The 27,700-nt window shown below is 39.9% G+C and overlaps 1 long non-coding RNA gene across 2 annotated transcripts in view; it reads left to right on the top strand.

Annotated features, from left to right (window-relative positions):
- Positions 1 to 27,700, top strand: part of LOC121133665 — a 71,638-nt gene that overhangs the window by 19,226 nt on the left and 24,712 nt on the right. The window lies entirely within an intron of this gene.

Below are 27,700 nucleotides of genomic sequence, written 5' to 3'. Positions count from 1 at the left end.
CTGGGTGATACTCTGCCATCTCTTCTCCGCCATGGTGGTCTACAACTATATTTATCCTGCTCCCATCCCGTTGTCTCCCCAAGGCCAGGGTTACTTGTACCCCTCGATTCTTTATCTTTTTCTTATACGGCATGTACCACACCAATCAGCAGTATTCATTAGTTTTTGCCTTAGTCACTAGACCATAAACTTCTACTTGGACCATGTGTCCTATGTTTCTTTTACATGACAAGAGATAACAAAGGGTTTCGGTAGTGGATAGGCATCTGTATATCCCTACAGGTAGTATCTGATGCACTATGAACATTTGGTCAACGCTTGTGAAATTATTCAGTGGGTGAGCTTACCTAATGTTTAAAATTGAACAACACAAAGAGTCGGCAAAACACATCTCACTGTCCTGATGTGGAAACAAGGCAAACTTACATAAGAATTAGAAGGAACTAAAGATGTGTGGGAGAGAGGATGAAATAGTGATTTGCTTTTAAGTAAATTGGATTCATCTCATATAGTCCAGTGAATATTAGTGCCTGGTAGGCAACCACCCTGAGGGTTTGTGTGTGCACTTATTCCAAGATCGCCTTTCTTTTCTCAAAACCAAATGAAGTTCCTCCACAGAGCCCAATCCTCAGATAGTATCAGTGCAAGCCACGTACTGGTATCAGTTTACTACTTTCTAGATAGCCAATTGGAGTGCTATCCAGTTTCCAGCATCATGAGATAGGTTCCCCAAAGTCAAATCCTGTTTGTTGCATAGTCCAGTTCTAAGTGACAAGACTTATTGTTAAAACACAGACTTCATCATAGTTCAGTTAAATCTAAGAGTTATCTAAATATGTTCTCTAAGCGATAGGCAGGCAAAAATCATGACTTACTTAGTTTCACTGATTAACTATGAAAAGTGTTGTCTAATAACTGGGTTTCTTTTTTTTTTTTTTTTTTTGGTTTTTCAAGACAGGGTTTCTCTGTATTGTTTTGGAGCCTGTCCTGGAACTCGCTTGGTAGACTAGGCCGGCCTCGAACTCACAGAGATCTGCCTGCCTCTGCCTCCCAAGTGGTGGGATTAAAGGTGTGCACCACCAACGCCCAGGTAATAACTGGCTTCTAAACTCTCTTGCGAGATTTTTACCCACTGCTTTTCTAACCGTATCAGATTGCTTGCCCCAAGCAAACCCAGTGTGCTTACTTTCTGCTTTAAACATTCTTCCAGTCCTATATACATGCCCCTTAATAACAAGCAGCAGGATCCTCAGCAAACATGAACTTAGGAAGTGTATCTACAAGACAGAAAGGGAGGGTGGGAATCAGGGGCTGAGGGTATGAATTGTCCAGAGTGTGACTTTTCAAAAAGCCCCAAAATTCCACCTGGGCACAAATTGCTTCCTGAATGGGGTCCTGTCTTAATGTGGAGATGCGGGGCTGTTGTGGTCTATAGTCTATCAGACCTTGGAATCAGTACTTCAGAGATGGGACACAGACAGTCTAGTCTATAGATCACAGAGTCTTCACTTGGAGTGGTCACAGTTCATGACCAGAGACGAGGGACAGTGCAATCATTTAATCCCTTATTGGACATTCTTTAGGTTCTCTTGAGCTTTGACTGATGTCTCTGCTAGTGTCAGATGCTGTCCAAACTGTCCTGCCTGAGGAATCTGGGTCCCTAGCAGTCATGCTTAATAAACCATGAGAAGTCTGATGATTGTCCCTGTGGGCTATTTAAGGGAAGAACCTGTTCCTGCCTGGCCCCACTGTGGTGTAGCAGCCCCTGTCTAACCCTTAGTGACTCTTTCACATTGGTTTTTGGGTTGTACTTCCACTGAGTTTCAAACAAGATCTCACAGCCTCTATGAAGCATCTTCTGACCCATGTAGACATTTGAACTCTTTTCTTTCTATAACTCAAAGTACTTGCTCTTCGGGCCTTTTTTTCTGGCTGAGTCTTATTTTAATTCTTCATTTGGGGATTTTTTTCCATTGGCCTTGGACAATGTCATTTGGTCAGCTGTAAGTCATTTGGTTGGCTGTAGGTCTTTTCTTTCCAATGGGAACTCAACAGGCTCTGTCTCTACAGTGCCTACTCAGACGGCTGTGTATCCCAGGGTTTGTGGACTCCATGGAATCCATGATGTGAAGAGCATAGCTGCACCTCACACCCGCATTGTGAATTTCTGATCCTAAATCCATCTTCCCAGAATTCCCATTTTATTTGCTTTTCGGTGACAATCATTATCATTCAGACCACAGTCCTCTTCCATTAAAAAAAAAAAGATAGCGTTAGAGATTTAACCACTTCACATTTGAAAACCAGATGAAAGCCTTAAAAAGCATGTATTTTTAGAGAATTCATTACAAAGCACTTGCAAATGAAGTCCACAGCTTCTTCCCACATAGAGAGATCTTGGTTTTTTGCTGCCATTACCCAGACCTTGATAGGGACACCTCTACTCTGCCTGTGGGAACAGAGAATATTTCTGCTCCTCACATAAAAAGGGAATTCAGCTTCCACCAGTCACTGTTCTCATGCCAGCAATGACCCTGGCTGTACAACACAGACCGCATTGTCCGGAGAATGTCCTTTTCTTTGTCTCTGAAGCTCTTGGTCTGAAGTGCTTTGGAAATGTTAGCGCCTCTCGTGTGAGAGAGCTAAGGGAAAGAGGAGAAAACTCAAGCCACTTCAATTATAATGAATAGCTTCTTTGGGGAAGACTTTGCCTTGTAATTACAGTATTTAGCTCTACGTATCTATTATTTCTGATTGTTTCTGTCCTATATGCTCTGGTTAGAAGCAAAATTAGATGTGAAACATAGACTTGATCTCAATTATGTGACCCTAAGTATGCAATCTAGACTCCATATGCAACACAGAGATGAGATGGGGTATTTATATTGTGGTTAATACAGGTTAAGATCTGCCGAACGCATGCTGTGATCAGGCTCTTTACATGCACAGACTCCTTGAACACTGCAGCAATTTTCCTAGATAGGTAATACCGTTATCTCTGTTTAACAAATACAGAAATGTGAACTCAGAGAAGCTGAGTCAATTCTCAAAGATCAGAGAGCTAGCAGCAAATAGAGACGACGCAATGTGATGCTTAAGGGACCTTGGTCTCTCCTTAGACAGGGTCAGCAATTATCTTCTCAGCCCTTGCCTTGCTGCCCAGGAAATCAAAAGTAAACCATAAATGTCCTAGTCCACGTTTTCCTCTATGGGCTAGCCACGCTACCTGGTCTCTTCTAAGGATTTATTTGTTCATTTTTAGAGCAGGTAATTTTTTTCAGATTTTTTATTTAAATTAAAAACAAGCTTGTTTTACATGTCAATTCCAGTTTCCTCTCTCTCCCCTCCTGCCCTGCCCCCTACTAGCCCCCTATCCCATCCCCCTTTCCCTCCCCAGGGAGAGTGAGGCCTTCCATGGGGAATCTTCAATGTATGTCATAACACTGGGAGCAGGGCCTAGATCCTCCCCTGTGTACCTGTGCTGAGAGAGTACCCCTCTATGTGGAATGGGCTTCCAGAGTCTATTCATATACTAAGGATAAATATTGGTCCACTACAAGAGGTCCCATATAATATCCCAGGCCTCCTAACTGATACCCGCATTCAGGGGGTCTGGAATAGTCCAGTGCTGGTTTCCCAGCTATCTGTCTGGGGTCCATGAGCTTCCCCTTGCTCAGGTCAACTGTTTCTGTGGGTTTCTCCAGGATGGTCTTGACCCGTTGAGCAGGTAAGTTTTTTACTGCTCTATATTTTGCGTATAAGAACCACTGGTGGCAGGTGGTGGTGGCACATGCCTTTAATCCCAGCGTTCAGGAGGCAGAGGCAGGTTGGAGCTCTGTAAATTCAAGGCCAGCCTGGTCTACAGAGAGGGTTCCAGGACAGGCTCCAAAGCTACAGAGAAACCCTTTCTCATAGGTAGACAGACAAACAGAAAGACAGACAGACAAAGAAATCCACAGGTAAATCTCAAAGAAAAGAAGTATAGTCCATCAACTGTGTACCCCAATTCCTAAGGCACTGCTTGGCATGCTTTAAACATGTTAACTCACTTCACCTGCATCAGGCTGTGAAGCCAATGCTCTTTCGTCTGCACTTATTTCACACCCAAGGAAGCTATTTGATCCCCAGCAATTACATTTAACCAGGTCAGGTAGACTGGAAGCTAAGTAATCTGGCTCTTAACTACTATGCTATATAAGACACTAATTTAATTTTCTTCTTAAATGCAGGAATTTCAGACTGGATTTTTTACATACATTCTTATCTTCCCTACCACTTTACCTTATAGTTCTTGTTTTGAACTTTAAAATTTTAAAACTCACAGATCTCTATTTTTTAATATTTAAAAACTGGGTATGTTTTGTTTTAAGTATCTGCAAATAAATAAAAACAGCAAGCTATTTTTATACAACTAGGGATGTGATTTTTTTATAGCATACTCATTTTAAAGCCCTAGATACTAAATCAAATACGATTTTCTCCTCCCATGAGCAATGCTGAAAGGCATGTTCTTCATCTCATTTTCAACTACATTACTTTCAGTGTGAAGGGTAGGGGAATTTGATATCCCCAAACATGCCAGCTTGGTATAATGATTACTCTAATCAAGGGTTAGCGAAGGTCTATGCAAAACACTCTGTCCTCCAACTTGTCAAAAAGTAGGAAATACATGAAAGGAGACACCCATCCTTCCTTCTTCACCCAGTCCCGCACCAGAGACAACTTCAGACCCTTGCCCATGTAAAACAAAACTAGGAGCATCCTGCATCCCAAGGTTTACTAGCCAGGTTCATCTTCCATCAAAATACCCAATGTTTGTCTTCCCACTGCCCCTACCTCCTTTTCTATCCTCTTACATTTCTCCAAAACTGCAGTCTTCCTTGGCTAAGATGCTGTGGGATTCCCACTTCAAACCAAAGCTTTTGAATCATTCATCTCCTTGTACGTAAGGCACGTGTATGCTCAAAAACTTCTGCGAACTTTGCTTCCATTAATCTGTCTTTTGCCAGAGAGTCCAGCTAAAAGACTATTAAAGGAATAAATAAAACACTCTTATTTTTCTTCCTCTGCAGATGCAAGAATATAATTCTACATGGATCCAGGAAAAAAGTTAGTAATATCAGTATTAATGATGATATGTTTTAAGAACACATTCTGTGCTAATAATTAGAGCAAGTGACAGATTTGAGGAAATCAACATAAATATGGGATTACCAGAGTAGTTATATTGAGCAGTAGGTCCCGGATTGGCTAATTTTGCTTTGTATATATCATGGAAACAGACTTAAATCACAGGGACTGAAAAAGGCTGGTAAACAAGTCCCTCATCTTCAAAAAAACAGAATAAATAATTCAAGAACAAACCTCAGTGGAATGAAACTTTTAAAAATAAGTTCTATATTCTTTTTTAAGGAGGTACTAAAATGGTGAGAAAAAATAATTCAGTAAGGAATTTCACTGTAAAGTCACTGAGGTATAAACCGATGAGTATCTACAAGAATTTCTAACAATCAACACATCACCCCAAAGATTTACACCAAAAAATAAAGAAGAGACCTAAAAGGCAAGCAGATTCACTTCGCAGTGTGACTTCTACTATTTAGTTAAAAATATGTGGAGGGGAAACATTCAGCATTCAGAGGCAAACTAAGCTTCTCAAGTTCCATGCATATCACAGTGGATTCCTGGGGACACAGGCAGTCACCCTTCCTGGCCAGCCTGCTCTCCACAAGTATGGCTCTTGTGGCCATACTTAAATGAATAGGAGCAAACCTAAGAGAATTGCATATAAGTATAAGATATGAAATCAGGAAAGTAATTCTATAGGAGGTGAAGATAAATGGTGATGACATAGAAAGGATATAGATGTATAAATATTTGTAGACCATAGACAGTTTAGAAGAGAGACAGACATACATGTGTATCCATACATACATGATAGACGGACAGGCAGAATACATGACATATAGAAATAGAGATGTGGAGAAAGATCCCAATAAATATGTATGGAATCGTTTTTATACAATATTCTTTAAGAATACTCTGTCTAGGAAAATGAAACTATATGACTGTTTGGACTAAAACACATCCATGAATTTTAGTTTTTGATTTAAGACTTTAGTCCCAAAATATAGAAATCTTCATGGCTGAAACTTTTTCTTATGTATGGAATCTAGTAAGTAAAATATTTATAGTTTATGTATTTTTACTTTTTTCCTAATTTGTTGCTATATTTTATACAAGAAAAAAACTCTGTGATGAATTAGATCTTTTATTTCAACTTACTGTTTGAGATATACACAATAAAATTGCATTTCGTCTTAGGGATGCTATGAATTCATTGCCTCTTTGTGGTTTTACAAACCTACATGTTTAATTAGACTGTCACTTTTCATTGTAAGGATGGTTACTGCTTGCTGTCACTTTAAAGGCAGGCGAAAGCTGACAGGGATTTGACCACCCTCCTGCTTGTTAGCAACAAACTGGAGCTATGAAATTCTGCAGACATGGGTAACCAGTCCTTTGCCCATTTTCACCAAGAGTTCAGAGACTGCTTTTCTCACAACTGCACACCGTTCCTCGGTCTGTACCTGCGAGCTGTATCTAGCTATTCTCAGAGACTGTAAGATTCCCTCTCCCTTAGCCTCTAGGCTGAAGCTGCCTCTGAGGTGACAAAGCAGGGGGCACATGGGGTCCCCTCTCAGGCTTTAGGGAATTAGGTGGAAGCTGTCAAGTGGCCCGGTCTCATCTTGCTTCTCTGGCATCTTTTTCCTACAGCTGTGCAAGGCAAAGCTGGCTTCCGGTGGGATTTGTTTTTTATAGGTAGAAAGGACTAAACCACTTCTGCAAAGAAAAACAAGCTGAAAGTGTGAAGCACCCCTCCCATGTTTACAGCTTATCTCCAAACCACAAGAAGTACATTCTCAGAGTTGTGTATCTCACCCCCTCCCAGGAGAGACAATGGTTGTTAACTCGATGCACTAATTTGGTCTAGCCTTCGATTTTCTTCAGAAAATTGGCCAGTGTTAAAAACTGTACATCTTGGCCTCCACACAATGCAGCCATTTCTACAGTCTCTTGAGCTAGCTCAGATCTGCAGCATCTCTAACCCAAAAATCCCAGGTGCCACAGCTACCTCAATTTTTTACTCACTTGATGGTAGCAAAATAAAGGTGTTTCCCTGCTCCTCATCTTCGAATCTTCAAAGAGAGTTTTTTTTTTTTATCAGAAGAGAGTTCAGTAGACTCCCAAGTAGTTCTTCCTCCAAGGTCTCCTTCATGTCTACACATGAAGGTTGGAGGGTTTAAGATGTACTAATATAGTATTCAGTGACAGGGCATGTTTTTTAGTATAAAGTTCAGTGCTACAGATCACACTTCTGCAGGAGAGGCTCCTGGAACAGAAGTGAGTTTGATGATACATCCTTCATCCCTAGGCTGCTGACTAAGACATCTAGAAGACAAAGTTAGTATGGTCCTTGCATGGCTCTTCTGCTGATCTGTAGCCCACCTGGCCATTCCCACAGGAAGCACCTAAGGATGTTTGTACTTAGAGGCAGACCTACTAAAATAGCCACCTGCTAGTACGAGCTAAGTCTAGGATGCTGCCTAGAATCCTGTTTCTCACACTAAAAGTAGTTTGATGGTTAAAATAAAAACAACAAAAATAGAGTCCTAAAAGCCTATCACTATCTTAAAAAATTAGAAAAATTAGATGAACTACAGCTACTTTTTCAAGTTCATTTAAAAGGGAAGGAAGGAATTTAAGAACACCCACTACCCATTATGCACTTGCACATGCATACACACACATACACACACACACACACACTCATACACCAGACACATGAACAGAGAAAAGTGCAGTAAATGTATAGAAGTCAGAGACAGTGGAAAATGTGCCCAATATCAAATTTGTTGTGAACATCCTGATGGGTTCTGTTAGAAAGGGTCCCTTCCAGATTTCAAAATAAAATGCAATAAAGTGTACCCTCAAGAGATCTAGAGATGTACTTCATAAAGAAAATGAAATGCCCTTGAAGTACAGTGTAGTAATATTGAATGGGTAGTTAACCAACAAGTGTGAATAAATTCCCACCATCACTATGACTAAGGGAGTACTGTTGCAATGTTCCCACCCCCACATCAACATGTAGCAAATAAGAAAAATTTCAAAGTCATAAATTGAGGGAAGATGATGACCCAAGACCATGAATACTTAAAAGACAATTATAAAATAACTAACTTTTCATAAAATCATAGTAACCATAATAGAATTTGGGGAACAATTAATAAACATGATGTATTTTAATTTGACCAGTTTGCCTAAGACTAAAACACAGGCCACTAAATGAAATTCAGAAATGAGAAAGTCGGTGAGTTTCCTGCACATGTGTGGCTTTACTGTTTTACTCTCTGCTTCATTCATCTGGAAGGTGGGAAGCTCCCCCATTTGTGAGGTTCATCGCTGAGCTGGGTTCATGTTTCAGTTATCCCATACTTTTATATGCATGGAATGCAAAGCAAAGGATGGAGGAATTTCAGACAAGATAAGCGTCATGAAAAAGACTTCAAAATGAAAGTGCTTGGCATGGGTCACAAGCCTTTGCCCTCCAATCACAGAAAAGTCATCAAATACAGAGAGCGGCTGGGTACTTGCACCAGATTTTTCCTTAGGGTTTACAATAATTTTTATTTCTTACTTATCCCTTTTACTGACTTCATTTGGGAACATGTCTAATTTCATCTATGTTTTCAGATTTGCTGCGTATATCCATTTTCCTTTTGTCAGATTGCCATTTTAGTAACCTCTACTACATACCCCATTCATTCCCTGTCCCTGAATTTTTGTAGTTACATTTTCATAAAGTTTTCCCAGATTTTTTTCTAGATTTTTCCAATCTATACTCCTGATTCTTTGGTTACAGGTTGCTGCCACTCACAGAAGTGTAATATCTTATAGGGTTTGCTTCTAGTGCAGCTTAACTGTCTGTGTTTCTGTTTAATGTTTCCAATTAGGCTAAACATGTGTCTCTCACCACATTTATATTCCTCGAGGTATTTAGCACAATGTCTTGGATGTAATAATTGTGCAGTAAATATTGTTTAATTGGTTGAGTACTCAAAAGCTTCTTGGGGGAATACTGCATTTGGCTTACTCACCTCTAAGGCCTAGGAAGCACGTAGTAAACTCTTAATTGTATTGCTTGCAGGAGGAATAGGGGAGGTTGGGTTGGGGGAGCTGAGATCACACTGTTGGAACCAGAGGTCAATTCCAGCTCTCATCCTACCTGACCACTCAGCAGTATTTGATCCACAAGTTTTTTCCCCCTGCAAGCACTTCCCTAGAGATCCCAGGTTCACAGCGTTTCCCCCTCTTCCTGGGATGGCGCTGTGTTCTGCTTCCTTGTGACTTTTAGGGTTGGCTTTCTCACTTCTTAAAAAACTCTGCTGTCAAGCTAGCTTCTCTTGTGCCCTTCGCCGATCACCTTATTTCACAATGCGTGAGAGCATTCCCCCTTGTGACCGTGTACAACTGCCTGCCTGGGACACACCCGTTGAGTTCTTGCTTGACCAAACTTTAGTCGGCCGGGCCCTTAAAATTGGCTTCCCTTAACTGTTAACACAGACTAAGTCACTACGATCCGGGTCATCTTCCCTAAATAGCTTATTCCAAGAACAGGCCAGCCTGCAAAGGGAAAAAGTCCAAGCAACCTGACTTTGCCACCTGCTCTCCCTGCTTGCCGTACCTCCCTGTCTAGAAACCTCCAGTCAATTCACCTTCCTCCTCCCATGAAAATCCTCACTCTGTTTGACTTTGAGCTTCTTAGGTCATCCATATGTGGGAAACAGTTTTGTAGCCTGGTCTCTCTGTAGGAACCCTGGCAGTGGTACTGAGATCAAAACTTTCTCCCAACTGCAACAGCCTTAAAGTTCTCTTCTCAGCCTGTTTATTTTGATTTGGCATCTGGAACTCTTAATTCATTTTAGCTTATGTCATTTTCTCAGGCTACTTAGAGACTACATAGCACACCTATTTATGTTCCTGCATTTATTACATTTTTTCTCTTTCCCTTATTAGAATCTAAAACACATGGCAAAGCGTGCATTCCTGTTGTGCCTGCTCATCTCCAATGACCTATTCCACACACGTTAGGAGCTCAGAGAACATGTACATTCAATGGATAAGGTGACTCTTGTTGCAATGTGATCAAAGCTGAACACACCTAGCACATTAAAATATAGAATAAAGAGATATTTGGTCTGGTTCTGACAGGACTTCATTCTCTACCACATAGTCAACAAAACTCTGACATGTTCCTTAAGGAGGTTCCTATTTCTATCATCTGATCCAGAAGGTGGCACTTTGTTTTATTGATTTTAGTTCTTTCCTCTCTTAGAGCCAAAATATTCCCAGACTGTTCTCCATGATGGTATTAACCCAGTGAATTTTCAGTCTCCTCTTTGAGTAGCCCTGTGAGTTTGTGTGAAACTCAGATTCCACTGAATATAAGCCACTTCCTAGCCCGTCCTTGTAGCCTGATCCCTTGTCCTCAGCTACAATGTTCTATTTGCTGATGTAACTCCTCTTCCCTTCTCCACTGATCTGAGTCTGTCTACCCATGTTTTCCAATCCTTCATGGGTTGTACCATTGCTGTCTCTCTCCCCCGCAGGCTTCCACATGCTATTTTACTAAAATAAAGCTTTTATACCTACATCCAGAGATGGAAAAAAGAAGAATTTTCTAAATTTATCTTTTTGTGATCATTGATTGAATATTCATGGCTTGAATATTTGTCGAAAAGATCCAAGGGCCCAAACTTCATATCCCAGTATTTGTCTATTCTTCACACATAGACAAAGAGAAGAAAGAGAAAAGTTCAGTGTCTTTGGGAACCCTGGCAGTAGTACTGGGATCTATTTCAGCTAATGCATGAGCTGGCTTTTTGAAGCCCATTCCATATGGTAGGCTGTCTTGCTGAGCCTTAAGGGTGAGGGGGCTTGGTCCTGCCTCAACTGAATGAGCCAGGCATTGTTGACTCCCCATGGGAGGTCTTACTCTTTCTGAGGAGTAGATGGGGGTGGGTTTAGGATAAGTGGAGGGAGGGGAAGGAAGACAGGGGGAACTGTGGTTGGTATGTAAAAATGAATAAAAAGTAAAATATAAAAAATATCTGTTTTCATAAGGTTACATATAAATTATATAGATTTCCTAAATGACCATGAACCACAAATAGAATTATGAACTCATGAGAATGATTTAAACACTTCAGAGAGGGTAAGTATGGGCTTTTCCTACCTGATAAAGAAAATTCAATACAAGGCTAAAACAATAATGATTTTTGTATGCCAAGGGATAGTTGATAAAGATGCTGGGAAGGCTTTTGTTTTTGTTTTTATTGTAACTGAGTTGAGGGCTAAGGTTGATACTACCAATTTCTAGTTGATACCAGCCAAAGAGACTACTAAATACCCTACACAGTGCAATACAGGCCTCATAATAAATAATTTTCTAGCCCAATATGCTAAAACTACCAACATTTAGAAATTTTGAGCAGAGAATGTAAAAATTATGCTATAGATGTGGAACTAACAGAGAAATTGTGTAACACACTGGAAAGTCTCAGCATAGACTCTGAAAGATGTAAAACATGTCATAAAATGTTTAGTTGTATGTGTTTATACATAGATATGTATATGTGCATGTATAAAACGGTAATAGCTAGAAAATGAAGGATATGAATTTAAGAGAGAGCTATGAGGGAAACATGGGAGGAGGGGGAAGAGGAATGGGGTGGAGACGATCCATTTGCATAGGAAATGCTCACAGAGAAGTCCCACCACTTTGATAGATTGTTTCATAAAGACTAGCTCAATTAACTAATAGATTGAAAGGAGTAGAGTTATATATTTTACACAAAAATAGATTCGTATCTATAGATACTTATCTTTATGAAATAAACCAAAAACTGGTCAGGTGAAACTGCTTATCCTTGGATGGAAAAGCTTCTAGAAGAGATGCTGATGCCAGGCACACTTTATAGATCCATTTCTGTTCCCAGTTCCTGAGCTCCAGTCAGTGGGAAGAGGGGATTGAGGGCAACACTCTTATTTCCCAGTGGACGCCAAGTGTCAGTCGTTGGGAGGCTGGCTTGTACCTGCAGAAAATAAAAGACCACGTTAAATGAGATTCTGTACTAAATAAATAAATAGATAGATAGATAAATAAATAGATAAATAATTTTTAAAAATCAATGCTATTTCAATATATAGTCTGTGGTTTCTAAATAAGGACAGGTAGGTGTCTGGCCCAGGCATGTGTTTCTTTCTGTACTTGAAATTAGGGAAGTACATTTTGGAGTTTGTGCCTACTTATATTCTGTCTTAAAGACAAAAATAAACACAAACATGCCAGTTATTTTCTAAGACAATGGATTCCTTTGATAAAACTTGAAATCCTTCCATTTGCTTGATAGGTCTCTGGAAGCATGGCTTGGGTAGGGGACCAAGGGGTGCTCATATCTGTCTTGAAAGAATGAAATTCAGAATCATCTTTGAAGATACTTAGTTCCAAGGGGCTGTCCATAACCAACTTAGCTGTGAGTATATTCATCAAAGCTCTTCCTAATCTATTACATTTTGTTTGGTTATGTTCTTGGTAATAGTCCATGTGGGCCTATAGCTGTTTTAGTTTCTTGACTAGGATCCCATCAGTTCCTGGAAGCTTGGATACCATGGACAGTCTTGTACAAAAATAGGAAATAGTTGGAGTGAGGATGGGGGCCCCAAAATGATGTTTTCTACTGAGAAAAAGAGAGAAAGCAACAGCAGCTTATACACCAAACAGAAAAGAGACAGGATGTCACATTAGACAACACCCTATTGTTTGTTCAAAGAACTGGAAAGATTGAAGCTATTAACAGACAAATGCTGCATAATCCTTCTGTAAAAATATCTCACAGCCAACTCCATCTGTAGGTTCATCTTTGAATAGTCACATTATATTCCAATATTTTTTCACAAAATGTCCCTTTTCATGGTGTCATTTAATTTTACACATAATTCTACCTGGGATTCCTTACCATTCTTTGGTTGCTTAGTTTATAGCCAATGAAATATGAAGCATGACTCTTTCTCCCAAAGCCCTGCCATGTGTGCTTTTAAATAACAGTTGACTGATAAATTTATGTAAGTCAACAAAAGTTAAAATAGCTCACGATTCACTGCGCCAGTCTTATTTACTTAAAATAAATAAAAGAACCAATCAGTTAAAAGAATTATCAAACATCCAAAGCAAACACCATGAGCCCAAATGGCTATAAATAACTAACCAAAAAAAACCACCTACAATTACCTCTGAGAATTATCTTAACACTAAAGATGTCATGATAACATCTAACTAGTAAACAGGATTTTTAAAAAATCCAGATAGAATAAAAATGTGAATTTGGGATAACAAAGAGAGCATAAAGTCATTTTGGGGTATGCTCAAGAGAAAGGGAAAATCCACAAACTCAGCACTTTTGAGAATATGGACAGCAGGCAGGCTTAGGAACAAGAACGACTCAACAAACAATGGTGAAATCCCTGTCCTGGTGGGTATACTCTTGGGAAGCACGAGTTTAGAAATTGTCTCAAAGCACAGACACAAGGTAGTAGCTTGTTTGAAACAGACTTATTTTGCATCTGGGCACAGACAAGTGCAAAGCAGAAAATATTCAAACAGGCATGTCAAGCCTGATGCCTTCTCACATAAACATCAGGCTAGGCAGCTGAACTGGATTATACGCAGCACATTACCAGGTGACACACCCCTGTGTGAGTGCAGAGGAGGGAAGTAGCATCCAGAGACGTATCCTTTGTGCACTAGTGTGGAACTCTGTCCTTCTGGCTCGACAGCTTGCCACTATGAAGTCAAAGGGGCACGATTACCACACAACACCTCACAGGACCCAGCCTGGGAAGATCCCCTTACAGAGGTGGGAGAGGTCTTACAAGGCAGGACAGCATAAGATGGTTGCCTGTGTCCTCACCCCAGGGTATGAAAGAGGTTGACAATGGCTGTGGTTGGGTGCCAATCTCCTGTGATCTTCCCCTGAGTTTCCCACACTTCTGAAGGTTACTCTTGACCACGCCACTGTAAGCAACCCCACTGGTTTGCCAAGCCAGACATTAGAGAAACACTTCTTTGGTCTGGCTTCAGTTCCCTGTCTAGATGAACAGGTATTTGTCCATGTCTCCCAGGCAAAGCCCCACAATAGGTGAGATGATAGCATTTTACTCAAGTAAGCCAATTAGAAAAGCACTCACAGTTTCTATGAGGTCAACCTTCTCATTCCACTCTGCTCTTTGCAGCAACTTTAAATACCCTCAAGTGAAAAGCCCTGTTGAGGTCTTGATAGAAAGTTTTTAGGTAGCAACCACAGATGCAATCTCATTGCTCAGTGATGGCAGCTTATAAATGGGGGAATGGCTTAATATTTTCCTTCCACGTTCATAAACATGAAGAAATTATGATTAGATGTGAAAACTTAAAAACAAACATGACTCTGATAAAAATAAACTAAGTGCATTTTGGTAGACCAAAAAACATGCTCACTTTAAACCCAACTTCCAAAACCACTTTCTTATTCTATTGATGTTCAAGACCATACTCCATCTCTCTACAAAGGTAAACAAGTATAAAGCCAGGGAAAATGAATGAGGATTTGGAGGAGAATGAGATCAGGGTATCAGGACAAATTTACTATAATTAGAGAAATGTGTTTTACTAACTCCCTGCCCTGGGGAACTTCCATGATTGTCACCTATCATATGCAGGTGAAATCTAAGGAGGGAACCACAGCCCACTGTGTTCCTACAGTGTAGATTAAAATTGGGGCCTGCTAATGCACATCATGGAGTTTTCAGGGCAGAGTACCACAGAGAATCACATGACTCATACATCAGTCCCCAGGACATGTGAGGGAATTCCCTGAGAATTCTTGACCCAGAGCCAGCTGTGTACATAGTGAATATATCCCTTCTACAGCACTCAGGATTCCTTGATATTCATATACTTAGTGAACATGAAGGAAACACACTGTGGCATAATAAACATATGTATAAACATTTAAATTAAAAATGCTTCTAAAAGCTGCTTGGATAAAAGCTGAAATCCTCAAAGTATTTGAAGTAATCCGAATGGACATACGATATTTCAAAGTTCTGCAGGCACAGCTAAGCCTGTAAAGAGAAGCTTTTTCCTTGAGAGAAGCCTTCCCGCCAGCCTGGTTCTAGAGCCTCATCAGTCCCAAATAAACACACAGGAGGCTATATTAATTATGAAGCTGTTGGCCTTGCTTGTTTCTTACTGGCTAGCTCTGACTTAAGTAATTACCCCATAATTGTTAATCTAAGTATGTCTCTTACCAGAAAATAGTTCCGGGCTTCCTACCCCATGGCGTCACATCTCGACTCTCTTGTGTTTCTCCTTCCCAGAATCCTCCTGGACTCCTAGTCCCTCCTATCTTGGTTCCTTATTGGCTCAACAGTGCTTTATTGACATAAGACTTCCCCAACATAAGCCAGCAATGGAGGATCCCTTTTTACCTCCAGTACTTTCATTTGGGCCAAAACACAATTGTTCACACCTTTGTGTACTCTTAACGAGTTAGGGAAAGGTGCACATAATAAACCCAAGGCGAGTAGTAGTGACACGATAAACATGGAAGTGAGAACCAGCAAAGGCATATGTAAGTGTATTTTCAGAAAACCAGAAGCAAACACCAGACTTTTTACAAAAGATTTACCAAACATTCTCAGACTACATCTGACATGGCACAAACTGTGTTTTGTGCTACGTGTTAATTACATAGGTGTTCCTGTCCCTGTATTTGGTATATCTAAGACTTCAGAGACAAACTTCACAAAAGAAATCTACCGTAAAACATCTGAAAGTTCAAATGTCCAGTAGCATCTAAAATGTTCTAAGAACTCAATATGTTTGGCAAGTGAATGAATGAACTGTAAAAACTTTAACTAGCTTTATTTTCTCTTAACTTTATGATTTAATACTAGCAAATAAAAATAAATTTCAATTAGCCTTATTTTTCATTTTTTCGTTGTTTGAGAATTTTTTGTTCCTTCATTCATTTTTTTAAGAATAATTTTTATTACATTGGTTTTTAAATAGCTTGCTTCACATGTCAATCCCAGTTCTCTCTACCTCCCCTCCTCACACTCCCCTCCCCCCATCATTGCCCATAGCCTCCCACCCTGTACCCATTTCCTTCCACATAGGGGATATCCAGAGTCTGTCATTTCACTCAGGGCAGGGTCCAGACACTCTCCTAAGAGTCAAAGCTGAGAGAGCATCCCTCTTTGTGTTATGGACACACGAAACCCATTTGTGTGCCAGGGATAAACATTGATCTACTGCCCATGGCCCCATAGGTTTGCCCAGGCCTCCTCACTGACTCTCACACTTGGGGGTGAGGATCAGTCCCATGCTGGCTTCCCAGCTGTCAGTCTGGGGTCTAAGAGCTCCCCCTTGTTCAAATCAGCTGTCTCTGCTGTTTTGCCAGCCCATTCTTTGCCAATTTGCTCATCGCTCCTCTCTCTCTGTCAATGGGTTCCATGGGTTCAGTTCAGTGTTTAACTGTGGGTGTTTGCCTCTGCTTCCATCAGTCACTGGATGAAGGTTCTAGGATGGTTATAGACATCAAGTTCACTATCAGGAATAGGCATTTAAGGTGGCCTCTCCACTATTGCTTAGCTTGCCAGTTGGTGTCATCCCTTTAGACCCCTAGAGGTCTCACTGGTGTCAGATCTGTCTTCTAACCTATGACTCCCTCTTCCCCCTATTCTACCCCCCACTCAACCTTCCTGTTCCCCCATGACCTACTCTTTCTTCCTCTTCTCCCCCTCTCTTCTTCCCAGCTCCCACTCCCCCCTTGCGATGTTCCCAATCTGTTCAGAAGATCTTGCCTCATTCTTCTTCTCTGGGGTATCATGCATAGCTCTCTTAGGTTCTTTCTTGTTTCCCAGACTCTGTCAGTGGAAGTACAGACTGGCACTGTCCTGATCCATGTCTAAAATCCATATATGAGTGAGTACATACCATGTTTGTCATTTTATGCCTGGGTTACCTCACTCAGAATGGTTTCTTCTAGTGCCATCCATTTACCTGTGAATTTCAAGATTCCAATGTTTTTTTCTGCTGAGTAGTACTCCATTGTGTAAATGTACCACATTCTCTCTATCCACTCTTCAGCTGAGGGGCATCTAGGTTGCTTCCAGGTTCTGGCTATTACAAAAAATGCTGCTTTGAACATAGTGGAGCAGATGTACTTGTTATATGAATTTGCATCTTTTGGATATATGCCTAAGAGTGGAATTGCTGGGTCTTGTGGTAGATTGATTCCCATTTTTCTGAGGACTCTCCATACTGATTTCCAAAGTGGGTGTACGAGTTGGCACTCCCACCAGCAGTGGAGGAGTGTTCCCCTCTCTCCACATCCTCTCCAGCATAAATTGTCTTCAGTGTTTTTTATTTTAGCCATGCTAACAGGAGTAAGATGGTATCTCAGAGTTGTTTTGATTTGCATTTCCCAGATGGCTATGGAGGTTGAGCACTTTCTTAAGTGTCTCTTGGCCATTTTAGCCTCCTCTATTGAGAATTCTCTATTTAGTTCTGTACCCCACCTTTTAATTAGATACTTAGTTTGTTTTGGAGATTCTTGAGTTTTGTGTACATTTTGGAGATCAGTCCTCAGTCAGATATGGGGTTAATGAATATCTTTTCCAAATTTTGTGGACTGCCATTTTGTCTTGCTGACTGTGTCCTTTGCCTTACAGAAGCTTCTTAGTTTCAGGAGGTGCCATTTATTGATTGTCGATCTCAGTGTCTGTGCTACTGGTGTTATGTTCAGGAAGTGGTCTCCTGTACCAACTCATTGAAGAGTATCTCCCACATTCACTTCTAAGAGGTTCAGTGTGGTTGGATTTATGTTGAGGTCTTTGATCCATTTGGACTTAAGTTTTGTACAAGGCGATAGACATGGATCTGTCTGCAGTCTTCTGTATGCCAATACCCAGTTATGCCAGCACCATTTGTTGAAGATGCCTTCTTTTTTCCATTGTATAGTTTTAGCTTCTTTGTCAAAAATCAAGTGTTCATAGGTGTGTGGGTCAAAATCAGGGTTTTCAATTTGGTTCCATTGGTCTACCTGTCTATTTTTGTGCTAATACCAAGCTGTTTTCAGGATTATGGCTCTATAATAGAGCTTGAAGTCAGGGATGGTGATGCCTCCTGAAGTTCCTTTATTGTATAGGGTTGTTTTGGCTATCCTGGGCCTTTTGTTTTTCCATATAAAGTTGATTATTGTTCTCTCAAGGTCTGTGAAGAATTGTGCCGGAATTTTGATAGGGATTGCATTGAATCTGTAGACTGCTTTTGGCAAAATTGCCATTTTTATTATGTTGATCCTACCAATCCAAGAGCATGGGAGATCTTTCCATTTTTTTGGTATCCTCTTTGATTTCTTTCTTTAAAAATTCAAAGTTCCTGATATACAGGTCTTTCACTTCTTTGGCTAATGTTATCCCCAGATATTTGATGCTGTTTATGGCTATTGTAAAGTGTGATGTTTCTCTGATTTCTTTCTCAGCTACTTTATCATCTGTATATAATAGGGCCACTTATTTTTTTAGATTAACCTTGTATCCTGCCATTTTGCTGAAGGTGTTTATCAGCTCTAGGCGTTCCCTTGCGGAGATTTTCGGGTCACTTATGTAAACTATCATCCCATCTGCAAATACTGAAAGCTTGACTTCTTCTTTTCCTATTTGTATCCCCCTTGATCTCTTTTTGTTGTCTTATTGCTGTAGATAGAACTTCAAGTACAATATTGAAGAGATATGGAGAGAGTAGACAGCCTTGTCTTGTTCCTGATTTTAGAGGGACTGTATTGGGTTTTTCTCCATTTAGTTTGATGTTAGCTGTTGGTTTACTATATATTGCTTTTATTATGTTCAGGTATGTTCCTGTTATTCCTGATCTCTCTAGGACCTTTATCATGAAGGGGTGCTGGATTTTGTCAAAGGCTTTTTCAACATCTAGTGAGATGATCATGTGATTTTTGTTTTTCAGCTTGTTTATATGGTGGATTACATTGATGGATTTTCGTATGTTGAACCATCCCTGTATTCCTGGGATGAAGCCTACTTGATCATGGTAGATGATTTTTCTGATGTGTTCTTGAATCCGATTTGCTAGTATTTTATTGAGTATTTTTGCATTGATATTCATGAGGGAAATTGGTCTATAGTTCTCTTTCTTAGTTGTGTCTTTGTGTGGCTTGGGTACAAAGGTAACTGTAACCTCGTAAAAAGAGTTTGGCAGTGAGCTTCCCTCTTCTATTGTATGCAATACTTTGAGGAGTATTGGAATTAGCTCTTCTTTGAATTTCTGGTAGAATTCTGCACTGAAGCCATCTGGGCCTGGGCTTTTTTTTGGTTGGGAGACTTTTGACGACTGCTTCTATTTCATTAAGGGTTATAGGTCTGTTTAGATTTTTTATCTGTTCTTGAGAATTTTATGCATGCATATAACGTGTTTTGATCAAATCCAAGCTCCGTTCCCTCCTCTCATTCCTCTGCTATTCCCCCACTGCTATTCCTTCTCTGTGCTCTTTTTCAAAACTCACTGAGTCTAAATAGTGCTACCTAAGTGTACATAGGAACAAGACCATCTATTAGACTATGGATAGACTCTTGGGGCCCACTTCCCTAAAGAAAACGGTCTCTCCTTCCCCCACCAGGCACCAGTTGCCAATACCTCCTCAGGTAGAGATGGAACTTTACAAGTTCTCCCATCTATGCTGTAATCTTGGCTGTACTGATCTCATGCACGTGTATGTGAAGTCATAGCTACTGTGAGTTGTAAGCATTAGATTTCTGGCCCATCTGCCTGGTCCTGCCAGTTCTTCAGCTCCAAAGGAAAATACAGAGACTTATATTAATTATAATACTTTTGGCCAGTAGCTAGGGCTTCTTGTTGGCTAGCTCTGTCTTAATTCTTAATCCATTTCTATTAATCTAAGTATTTCCATGTGGTCTTATCTTACCAGCAAAGGGTTTGGACCTGTTACCTTTGGTCCACTACATAGTGACTGTTCCCGCCCAAGTTTCCAGAATCTCCTCATCTCCTGTCTTCCTGCCTCATTGACCAGTGTTTTATTCATAAACCAGTAAGACAAGCATAATATGGAAGGACATTCCCCCACCATCTCCTTTTCTTATGTCTAAATAAAAAGAAGGGTTTTAACTTTAATATAGTAAAATATATAATAACAGTTATCAAATGAGTACTATACTTAACAGTATTAGTCCATTAACATTTGGCAAATTTTAAAGAAAATATTCTATCATCTATCCCATCTTATTGAGTTAAAGTCTTATATGTATAATGATGATAGCCGATGCTATAGGGGATACAATATATTTATTTACCAGAGAGAGAGAGAGTCACACAAGCTAGGAGTTAGAAGCATGGCCGGCTCCCAAAAGAGGAGGTCCTTTTTTCCTTTCGCTTCCTTTTATCTCTACCTGTGCTAATTTACTTGTCCCTGCCCTCATGGGCAGATAGCTTTGTGGGGTTCACTCCTACAATTCCCCTTTTAGTCTAAATAGAAGATTTAAATTTGATATAAACTCAAACATATACAACATATATACATAGAGGGTGATAATTAAGTTATAATCTACCTATATCCTAAGCTAAACATATCCATTCCACCTAAATTCTAAACTTACCTGAAAGGGATGCCTAAGTCTGAACACCTCCTTCCAATCCCAACCCTAAAATAATTTAAAATTAACACTAACAGGTGTAAACCATCCTCTAATATCAATAGTAGGGGAAAGGATGTGGACTTCTCAAATTTACTTCCTGCTGAAGTGGTACGATGATAATCATGGGGACCTGTGGGAAGAAACTGTTAGTGTAACAAGAGTCTTAAGTAGGTTAATTAGTCTCTGTTTGGCAGGAGATGCTTGACTGAAGTTCTTGATTGGAGTTCTAATTTTGATTGAAGCTCATATCTGAAGCTCTGGTCAGATTGTAGAAGATGCACTGTATCAGTTCCTTGGTCTGGAGATGTGTCGAGTGATGTAGTTCCAAGCTGGTTTCAGGATGGTGCTTGTCAGGTGGGGTCGATGATGTGGGGAAGTTCAGATGCATCCAGTTGAATCAGGCAGAATCGAGGAAGTGAATCCCCATTCTCTTTTTGAAGCAGTTGAAGATTGCTGTCAGGAAATCCCTTGTTCTCTGGAAAACTCAAACATTAATGTTAGCACAGAAATTTTTAACTTTTATATGTATGCATACTGGGAAAAGCAACCCTAAGGAAGATAATAAACATGAAGGAGATTAGAATTTTAGAAAAAGAACCAAGTATACACAAATAACAGTCCCTACTTTTGTTTTCTTCTGTCTTATATCAATGGCTCTTTGATATAATACAGAAAGTCTGAATTGTATTTTAACAATATGATTGGGTTTAAAGCAGGAGAGCCAATCCAACTTTAAAGCCAGCATTAATTAGATGAATTGGGACTAAGGCATATTAAGAAGCAAAGAAAAATGGAAATTATAATAACAAAATAGAGAGATTCAGACATTGATACAACATTGTATTATTGCATGTTTGATGGTCCTCTGGGTAGCTATCCTTTCTTCTTCAGGTATCCATATGCCCAGTATTTTTTCACTGTTCAGAACTAAGTATTCCTGTAAAGACAAAAACAGAACACTTCTCTTTCCTTTTATGAGGTCTCCTTACATATAGTAGTACCTGGTAGAATATGACTTTGTAGGTGAGCCGTCATCTTTCCTCCTCCTGAGATGTCTTCTGTTCTGATCGAATCTTAATTAATTTCGATGGGACCCAAAGTTTTTCTTCTCCTGTGGAAACAAAAGCAAAATCCTTTCCCCAATGTAACACATATCCTGGTTTCCAGACTGAGGTCATAACATCCTTAAAATACACTGGTTGGTTCAGTTCAGAATTCTTCTCTGTAGTCCAGTGTCTTTCTGCTGCAGTTTGTCCTTTTTCATTAGCATTAAGAAAATTTAACATTAGTAAAGCATTATGTAACCTGTGTTTGGGGGTCTTTGTTCCCCCTTGCTGTTTATGAAGCATCTCTTTTAAGGTTCGATTAGATCTTTCAACCACTGCTTGTCCTGTGGGATTGTAAGGTATACCAGTTACATGTTTTATATTATAATATTTGAAAAATTGTTCCAATTTACTGGAGATATATGCTGGAGCATTGTCAGTGTTTTATTATTTTAGGTATATCCATAACAGCCATCACATCTAAGAGGTGTGTAATAACAGAATCAGCCTTTTCAGAGCTGAGGGCAGTAGCCCATTGGAAGCCTGAGAACGTATCTATGGCATGGTGTACATATTTCAAACTGCCAAATTCTGGGAAGTGAAATACATCCATTTGCAAAAGTTCATTTCTGTGAATACCTTTAGGATTACAACCCGCTGGTAACAGAGTTTGTAGAATGAGCAAGTGGGGCAATTTCTTACTATTTCTTTGGCTTGTTGCCAGGTGATAGAAAAATCCTTCTTTAAACCTTTGCTGTTAACATGGTGTTTCTTATGAAATTCTAAAGCTTCCAACACATTACCTATTAATAAATGATCAATTTCATCATTGCCTTATGCAGACCTGTATGAGATCTGATGTGTGTTATATAAATAGGATGAGTTCTGTTTCTGATGGTTTCCTGTAATTGTAAAAACAATGAGGTTAATTCAGTGCCATCATGAACAAATTCTGCTGTCTCAATGTGAAAGACAACTCTCTCTGCATACTGAGAATCCGTGACTATATTCAGAGGCTCTGTAAAGTCTTTAAGTACCATGAGAATGGCATACAAATCTGCCTTTTGTACAGAGTTGTAAGGGCTTTGAACTACTTTACTTATATTTTCTAATTTATACCCTGCTTTACTTGATTTGTTTGCATCCATGTAGAAGGTAAGAACTCTGGAAATAGGTGTTTGTCTCACGATCCTCGGGAGAATCCAAATAGTTTTATGAATTTGATTCTTTCTGTTTTGGAATAATTGTTATTGATCATTTATCATAAATAAGGAAAACCATAACCATAACTCTCTGTCTTCAACACCATCATAGACCACAGAAAGACAGTATATAAACTCTAGAATTTTCAGAGACATCTTGCTGCCTGCACGGTAAGTCTATGTGTGCAATGACCTTATCATGTCCAACAAATAGACACCCACTCCTTTTGGCTTACAATAATACCACCCCTCTTCCACAATATCCTTCAGACTTGGTGTGAGGGGTATGGTATAGAAGTCACATTCAGAGCTGAGTAATCCCTAATCTCTTAGTCTCTGAACATTGCCCAGTTGTGCGTGTCTGCATTAATTGTCACCTACTGCAAAAAGAAGCTTCTCTGATGACACTTGAGAGATGCACTGTACTATGTGTATAAACACAAAAACTTTGGTGAAAGTTTAATACTATGTCCCTTTAGCACAATAAGTGTATTATGTTCTTCCCTGATGCTTATAACTTAGCCAACTGAGTATTGGGGGCCCAATTAACACTACCAGGCATGAAGATACTTTAAACCCAATCTAAAAGATGTTGGTTGTCCCCTTAACATTCCTGCCACTGTTGAGTAAGTGTACCTTGCAAGGTCAGTCATTACTATGCCTCACAGAGTTCACACCTGGGTAAGAGTAGCCAATACTTTTCTCTTTCAGTAGCATGGATAGAACCTTCTAGCACTATGAAAGTTAGCCAATAGGGAAGAAGCTTCCAGATGAGTACTGACTTATCTGAAACCTATGCCTTGAGTATGTGGTATCTATAGCAATAATATCTTTCTATCAAGTTCTGGAGGACAGCCAAGATCAATGTCAGTCATCTGTACCTCACTGAACATCAGCATAAAATGAGGTTCCAATTACTGAGGCATTGCCTCCCCTATTTTAGAGTAACTCCACTTAAACATTTACATACGTATATACAGATATCTTAAAAAGCTTCTACAGTACTAGTTTTTCATATGGCATTTTCATTTAATGCTTGTAGTTCTATTGTTAGAGTCCCCTGGAAGCCTATCTTGGGGAGACATTTCACTGGCATGCTTGTCTGTATGATGCTAGTTTTTAGACCAAAGAGTTCATGGGGAAATGGAAAAGAGAAGGATTATTTGGTTCAAAAGCTTACACTAGAACTTCATCCACACTTAGCATGGAAGAGGGAAGTGTTTCTCCTCCTCACAAAAGTCACTGTTCTCAACTGTCTCACCTCCCAGCACTGCTTCTTCTTATTGAACCAGTACTTTTTTCCCGTGGGACAAAACTGCCGCATAATATGAGGTGCTAATACTACTTCTCACCAGTTCAGTACCAGGCCTTTTCAACACAGAGATTAAAAAAATAAAACAAGGAAATCACCAGTCAAGTAAGATCAGGGTAAGCATGATTAGCTCAAAAGGGAGACAGAAGCCACAGTTGTCAAAAAATAAAAAGAAAATAAAAAGAAAACAGGAGAACACCCAGGAAGTGGTTTCAGGTATTAGCACTTGACAATGTATCTTCTCAATCCAAATAAGTTTTTTAAAATAACAATAAAATGATTGAATATATTTATACAGAATTGGCAATATGTCAGAAACTGTTCTAAACCTTTTGTTTTACTTATATATAATATCTAGTTATGTATATTCCCTATTAGCACAATTACACTATAAATTTCTGTCCTTTTTAAAGATGGCAAAATTCCTGTTAGATGCATGGTAAGAAACTCACTAAATGATCAGAGTTAATTTGTGTTGGAATTAGGCTTTAGATTAGGCAATGTGCTTTTAAAGCCAAAACTTTTTCTACTGCCCAACCCATCACCAATATCACAGGCACATTTACTATGGACTTGAGCTCCTGGTTAGATGGGCAAGCTGGACTGCAAAAACTCTTTAAGGTGTCAGAAACCTGAAAAGTGGTGTGCATTCTAAGGCTCTAGGCTTGCCGACAAGTGAAGATTATAAGAGACCTTGGTATCATTCCTCACTTCCTCCATCTTAAAGTGGGTGGTTCTGAGTTAATTTCCTGAAAGTGAGTTACACCGACATAGATTTTAACAGGAATCGTAGACCCGTCTCACGGAGTGGAGACTGGTCTTCAGAGAGGATGAGGCGAAGCTTCTCAGTGTATATCTTTGACAGGATACCATGTGCGGTCTTGATACCGTCCTTATGGAATTCAGTGTTTGAAGAGAAAGACAAATATCAGCCGTTCAGTCAGATGGCGAGTGTGTAGCTGCGTGGCGACTGAGGTACTCTGAAGGGGAGGAACACGGGTCTGTGTTGGTGATACACAGGGGATGTGCTGGCCCCGGGACAGCAACAGTGTCTGTCATGAGACAGAAATGCTTGGTTGGGAGATAAAAGATGGAAAGGATTTAAATAGGTGACTCGGGAGAGATGAGAGGAGAGTTCTGAGCAGAAACAACAACCCTTATTGAAACAAAGGAACAAGTGATGAAGTCTCCACTGTGGGCAGCCCCGGGACTGGGAACATGGCGCACAGTGAGTGGACAGAAAGAAAGTTGGACCAGGCAGCCTTTGATAGAGCCGCAGACTCTATCGCAAGGGCTGGGGAGCTATGAAGGAAAATACGCAAGCTAGTGATTGATCTAAGCGAGGGAAACCCGGTGCTCCTGAGGACTGACCAAATACTGAATTTTGGATCCTTTCTGGCTTCTCCAGCCTCATTGCTTTCTCATCAGGGGTCTACCTGCAGATGCCATCGCCAAGCACCGTCTCCAAGCCCGGGAGAACCTGGGCATCACATGTACACGACATACTCCAGGAAAGCTTCCTCTTGCCATGTCTGCATCCCAACATGGTCCCAGACTTCAGACAATAATCATCTTAGGCTTTAGTAGGAAATTAAACTATCCCATGGGCCTCTCTTCCTTCAAATGCACAAAAAAATGATGGTGGTATTGATTTATGATTAAGATAACATATGTAATGTGTCCAGGACCTTAACCAGTTCATGCTAAATAAATAATAAGTGGCAATTTAATTTGTGTTCAGTAGCGTTCGTTTTGAACTCTGTTTTTCTTCCCGTTCGTCAGAGGGCACGTTCTAAGATTTCACTCTGTGAAAACAGACAGCTCATCATTGGACCAGCCCAGGGGTCCAAGCACATCATACATGTGAGAGTAACCTGGCCTTGCAAGGTATGCTTACCCAATAGTGGCAGGAATATTAAGAGAGTAGCCAACAACTTTCAAATTGGATTTAAAGTGTCTTCCAAGTTCAGATCATGAGCTTTTCCATGGTAGATAAAGAATGAGCAGAAAGGAAGAAATGTTGACTTGTTTGCAACAAAATTTCACTATTTCATCTCTTAAATAACAGTATAATTCTGATTGGGCTCAAAATTTTAATACCATCCTGCCAAAAGACAATGAATTGTAAATATTTCATATGTAAATAGACATCTGATAAAATTATTTCTACATGTATGTACATATCTATTCAATTTACAACTGCAGGATAATTCCATAATATGCTTTCTGAAACAAAAGTGAGTACAATTTAGTGCCTCCCTTCAAGGACAGCATAGTCTACATAAAAGAGAAAGCATTTAAGTGAAAACTTGAAACAGAAATGCTTACTAGGGATGTGAGTTGAATTTGAAGTCTGGACCCCGAACCACCAACTAAGAGGAAAGAGTTCTGATCACAGCAGAATCGCATGCTTGCAGAGGTGAAAACCCGAGAAGGGCATTTTCCCCCCTATATAGTGAGGAATACCCTTTCAAACCTCTGAGTAAATAATTTAGACTTAGCAATGGACCAAACATTTTCATCAGAAAGATACAGTTCCAAGTTACTAGTAATAATCACATTAAGACCATCATAGCACCTTGATTTTAAATCATGTGAAAAATGTAGATCATAGGAAGAAATTATTACGTGTGCAACATACTTGTGGCATCACAAAACTGCATTGTGACCTCACAAAATGGTATTTGACTACATAGTGAGATGCCTGAATACTCTGGAGCTAATAAAAATTTTTATTCTAATATAATAGGTTGAAATATGCAACCAATATAAGGAAATAGGCATTTAGATGTGCAATAGCCAATAACTGCCTTTGATCTGGACTGGATTTGAGCAAAGGGAGCAGGACAAAGTAGAACAGTAAAAGGTGCCAAACACATGAGAAGGGGTGTGGCTGTACAATTACAATACACGGAATACACAATACACGGGATTGGGATGAGGTACGTTAATTTTATTGGGGAGAAATCACTTACATGAGAAACCGATAATCCAGGGTCAGTGCTCTGAGCATCCAATCTGAGCCGCCCTGTGAGAACCACCAGAACTCTGACAGTGAGCGTCTGTCCTTCCCTAAGGCCTAAATCCCAAATGGGCGTGGTCAGTGCCACAGGTACCTAGTAAGATCTCTCACTACAAAGGGGTGTGAACATAATTGGTAGAGTCACTTGAGAAGGTATCTCGTCTTCATTTCAGAACACTTTCAACAGCTTTGAGCCTACCTCTTCCTGGAAATAAGGTAAATCCTGCCTCTTTCTGAGCTCAAGGTGTCTGCCAGGCTCAGGAGCACTTTCGTGTCTCCCTTT

The sequence above is a fragment of the Mesocricetus auratus genome, unplaced genomic scaffold, assembly GCF_017639785.1.
Source record: "Mesocricetus auratus isolate SY011 unplaced genomic scaffold, BCM_Maur_2.0 Super-Scaffold_100023, whole genome shotgun sequence".
In the NCBI taxonomy this organism is placed as follows: domain Eukaryota; kingdom Metazoa; phylum Chordata; class Mammalia; order Rodentia; family Cricetidae; genus Mesocricetus; species Mesocricetus auratus.
The sequence above is the reverse complement of the archived record's forward strand: the minus strand, read 5'-3'. Positions and strand labels throughout refer to the sequence as shown.